This window comes from Piliocolobus tephrosceles, chromosome 7 (assembly GCF_002776525.5).
Source record: "Piliocolobus tephrosceles isolate RC106 chromosome 7, ASM277652v3, whole genome shotgun sequence".
NCBI classification, from domain to species: domain Eukaryota; kingdom Metazoa; phylum Chordata; class Mammalia; order Primates; family Cercopithecidae; genus Piliocolobus; species Piliocolobus tephrosceles.
In genome coordinates this window covers 94729915-94734889 of record NC_045440.1, presented here as the reverse complement: position 1 = coordinate 94734889, position 4975 = coordinate 94729915, and the positions used below count along the sequence as shown (strand labels likewise).

Here is a 4975-nt window from a genome sequence, read left to right as displayed (position 1 = left end):
GAAGCCAGGCAGAGATCCACTTCCATTTCCATTGTGTCCATTGTGTCGGTAAAGAGGAAACAAACGGGAAACCCCCCCAGTCCAAATTTCCAAAGAGCACCCCCTTAGGGTGCCTCCTAGCCAATTTAAAAACCTTACAACTTGAACAAGACCTTAGGAGGAAGCGGTTAATTTTCCTTTCCACTGTGGCGTGATCGACCTCAGCAATTTCTGCCAGCGGCTAGGCAAGTGGTCCGAAATTAATTACATACAAGGCTTTTGGGCCTTAGGCTCTCGTCCTTATACTCCTTCTCTCCCCGCTCTCCCCACCCCCTCCCTTCCTGCCCAGACTCCTCCTCCTCCCCCCATCCAGACTCCTCCTTCCTCCTCCTTATCTACTAGTAATCCACTCGGTCCCATGCCTCCTTCGGGGCCCCCAACTGGCTGTCTTGAGTCCCCTATCTCTGCCCACACCCTCCTACAGTGTTAGCGCCTTTGCGAGAGGTAGCTGGGGCGGAGGGGGTAGTCAGAATACATGTCCCTTTTTCATTGGCCGATCTTTCCAAAATTGAGAAGCGTTTAGGTGATTTCTCAGCTAATCCTACCATATACATAAAGGAATTTAGATACCTTTGTCAGGCCTATGACTTAACTTGGCATGACCTCCAGGTTATCCTAGCCTCTACCCTAAACTGACTGAGGTTCTAACCCAGTATACCCGGTTAGATCCGGCCTTCCCCACAGGGGCCACCATTTTGGCGTCTTATTTCTCAATCAGCTCCTGACATTCGTAAAAACTTCAAAAGGTAGAGGATGGTCCTCAGGCACCAATACAAGACCTAGTTAAATTAGCCTTTAAGGTCTATAACTCCAGAGAGGAGACGGCTGAGGCAGTGCGACAGGCACGCCTCAAACAGAAGGCCCAGCTCCTAGCAGCGGCTTTACAGCCCAGTCGTAACCCCAGGCCAGAGAGCACATACCCCACAGACTCCAAGGCCACGAAAGGAGCCTGCTATAAGTGTGGCAAGGCAGGACACTATGCCAACAGGTGTCCGTAAGGTCCCCGAGCCCCAACGCAGCCTTGCTATAAGTGCAAGGCATCAGGACATTAGGCCAGTGAATGTCCTAACCCTCGTCCACCAGCAACCCCCTGCCCTGCTTGCCAGCAGGGAGGAAACTGGAAGTCTGATTGCCCCACCCTGAGAACAGGTGCTGCGCCTCCACGTGACCCCCTTTCCCAGGATCCTGGGAGCTCCTTCCAGCTCCTACATCTGGACGATGACAACTGAAGGTGCCGAGACTCGGGGACCCCCATCACCCTCGCTGAGCCGTGGGTAACTCTCCTGGTAGCGGGTAAGACAATTTTTTTAATCAACAGCGAGGCTACCTATTCTGTTTTGCCGTCCTTCTCTGGACCTAGCCTTCCATCCAATATCTCTGTAGTAGGAGTAAGTGGAAAGCCATCCACTCCATGAAAAACTCCAATCCTTAATTGCTGCCTGGCCAACAAGTACTTTGCGCACTCATTCCTCATTCCCAACTAAAAAGGGCCCCTACCGAAAGCAATCAGTGGAAATCAGTTTGGCTTTCCCCCACTCGCCTCAAACTTACTAAATTTTCTTAACTATCTCATACTCCCCAACCTTGCCAGGACTATCCTTCTGGGTTTTGCCCATATTCCAACAAATGCTTCCATTCCTCATTCCTATACTAATTTTATTTTTCATCCGTACGTCCAAATACCAACCATGGGCCCCGACCTTAACGACACCCCTTAACAGCAGGAAGGAGCCAGACAGATCACGGCGCCCCTTTATCACTATTATCAATAAAAGGTTGGACTGTTTGGATGAACGGAGACAAGATGGTGCACTTCCGGGTTCTTCATCCCCTCCCCCCAACTTTTCCCGCGCCCGCGAAAATGCAGCCGGCGACCCAGGAAGGTGCAGACCAACTGGGCATGCGCCAGGTGACGTCAATCCGAAGAGACCAAGATTTACCTGGTCGCACCTGTGGAACGCCCCGGACGTGCCCCGGACACGTGCCCCGCCTATTGCCCTCCCACTCCTAGAAAAGCCACTCTTGGCCAGTGAGCCACGCGGCCCTCTCACAGTCCCACTGCTGTCGGGATGTCGGGACTGTGGGAAGTCCGTCCGAGAGCCCCACCGGGGGACTCTGCCGGCCTCCTTTGCCAGAGGCCGACAGACTTCTCCCCCACACCTTAGGTTACCAAAATAAACTTGCAGTTTTGCTGTTACCCTTGCCTACCCGCTGGTTCTTTTGCGCCCGCTGGGCAGGTCTTAGAAAAAAACAAATCAGGAGGGATGACCATGTTTATTTCAGTCAGATCCATCCAGAGTTTACTTTGCTGGAAAACAACAGCAAAGAACTATGTGAAGGGGAAAATACTGAGAAAAGATACAATGAAGATCTGGAGCTTGAAGATGCATTCATACAGCTGTAAACCAAAATCAAAATTTGAGGCCTCCCCAACCACCTGAATGGACTTCTTCCTCTGTCAGGGCATTCCTAACCTGAAAGACTGCTTCAGGCCATGATGGAAAGTCAGTTGGACAGGCCTCTATACCTCTGTGGCATTAACATCAACACAGACCCTAAGTTTGATAAGAAGCATTTAGAGTCTATTCTTTCTGAAGCCTAGCGCCTGAAGGCTTCATCTGCATGATAAAATTTTGGTCTCCACAACCTCTTCTACAACCCAGACACTTCCTTTCTATTGATCCCAGGTCTTTAGATAAACTCAACCAATTGTCAACCAGAAAATTTTAAATCTACGTATAACTGGAAGCCCATCACCCCAACCTTCAAGTTGTCCTGCCTTTCTGGACAGTATTTCTTAAAGGTATTTGACTGAAGTCTCATGTCTCCCTAAAATGTATAAAACCAAGCTGCACCCTGGGTACATATTCTCAGGACCTCCTGGTCACTCAGAATAAATCTCTTCAAATATTTTACTATTTTACAGTTTGATTCTTTTTGTCAACACAGCTTTACCCTCAAGGAAAGCTCTGAAGGGCAAATGACAGAGGATAACATAGAAGTTGGAATCGACAATGAAGCTGATTTGGGAGGATTACTCCAACTGAAGTTAAGGATTACTTGGCTGCCACAGCATAATAATGAAATGACTGAACAATCTGGAATTTCAGATAAGCTATCTACTTAAACATGTTTATGGCCAGACACAGTGGCTCATGCCTGTAATCCCAGCACTTTTGGAGGCCAAGGCAGGTGGATCACCTGAGGTCAAGAGTTTGAGACCAGCCTGATCAGCATGGTGAAACCCTGTCTCTACTAAAAATACAAAAATTAGCTGGGCTTGGTGGCAGACGCTTGTAATCCCAGCTACTTTGGAGGCTGAGGCAGGAGAATTGCTTGAACCCAGGAGGCAGAGGTTGCAGTGAGCCAAGATCACGCCATTGTACTGCAGTCTGGGCGACAGTGAGACTCCGTCTCAAAAAAACCAGAAACAAAAAGTATGTTTAAAATATGTTTTGTTTTTCAGACTTTTTGGAAACTTATTTCTACATGGTTTAAATGGACTAATGTTTTTAAAATGACACTTGTAAGTCATAATAAACTATAAATCCCTCCGCAACAAAAAACAAAGAAGTAAGAACCTGGCAGCCCAAATGAATCTGTTGGTCATGGTTACTTACCTCTGGGGGACTTTGTGGTTCAACTCACTCTGGAATTAGATCACTTCTTGGCTGAACTTGCACTGACAAAGCTGTGAGCAGTGATGCATGACAGCCTAGCCCCATTGGGAAGCATGTGATGACATAACCAGCTCATTCTTCAGACCAGAGATAAGAAAGGCAGTGGGCTAGTGAGAGACAGCAAAAATGGGGTGGGAGGGAGCTGGGGGAGAGTCTTGGCAGGGCAGGACACTCAGCAATAGATGAACTAGGAAGGGTCAGGGGTTAGGTCTCAGGCTGGTAGTTTTTGTTTGTAAAGTATTAATCTGCCTACTTAAAGACTCTATAAAGCGGAAGTATCACATGGTCATATTTTGCAAACTTCCACTAAAAAATGGAAATTCTCTCTGCTACTAAGAAAAAGAGCACAAGCATAATAAAAAATCAAAATCCAGTCATTAAATTCTTACTACTTTTTCAAATATTAAAACTAATTCAGTAAAAAAGAAACCCAACAACTAAATATTAATATAAAAACACTGAAAAAATAAGACATGGCTGGGCACAGTGGCTCACGCCTGTAATCCCAGCACTTTGGGAGGTTGAGGCGGGCAGATCACAAGGTCAGGAGTTCAAGACCAGCCGGCCAGCATGGTGAAAACCCATCTCTACTAAAAGTACAAAAAATTAGCCAGGCATGGTGGTGCACACCTGTAGTCTCAGCTACTTGGGAGGTTGAGGCAGGAAAACTGCTTAAACCCAGTAGGCGGAGGTTGCTGTGAGCCGAGATTGCACCACTGCACTCCAGCCTGGGCAATAGAGTGAGACTCCATCTCAAAAAAATAAATAAATATTGGTTAAATGTATTTTGGCATGTCCAAAAAATAGATTACTATGTGATTTTTTAAAAAGATATTTGTTATATATTAGTAAGTGGAAAACAGGCTGCATATCAATATACATGGTACAATCTGATTTTATTTTAAATGTGTACATGCATAGCAAAAAATATGGAAGGATAGGCCAGGTGCAGTGGCTCACACCTGTAATCCCAGCACTTTGGGAGGCTGAGGCGGGTGGATCACGAGGTCAGGCGATTGAGACCATCCTGGCTTACACGGTGAAACCCTGTCTCTACTAAAAATACAACGGGCACCTGTAGTCCCAGCTACTCAGGAGGCTGAGGCAGGAAAATGGCGTGAACCCGGGAGGCAGAGCTTGCAGTGAGCCAAGATTGCGCCACTGCACTCCAGCCTGGACAACACAGAGCAAAACTCCGTCTCAAAAAAAAAAAAAAAAAAGAGCTTCCAGAGCATTTTGGTCTGTTGCCAAGCCCT

The 4975-nt window shown here is 47.1% G+C and overlaps 1 pseudogene; it reads left to right on the top strand.

Moving 5' to 3' along the window:
• The window catches only part of LOC111549668, a 6500-nt pseudogene extending 3383 nt beyond the window's left edge, over positions 1–3117 (top strand).
• The last annotated feature ends 1858 nt before the right edge of the window (positions 3118–4975 follow it).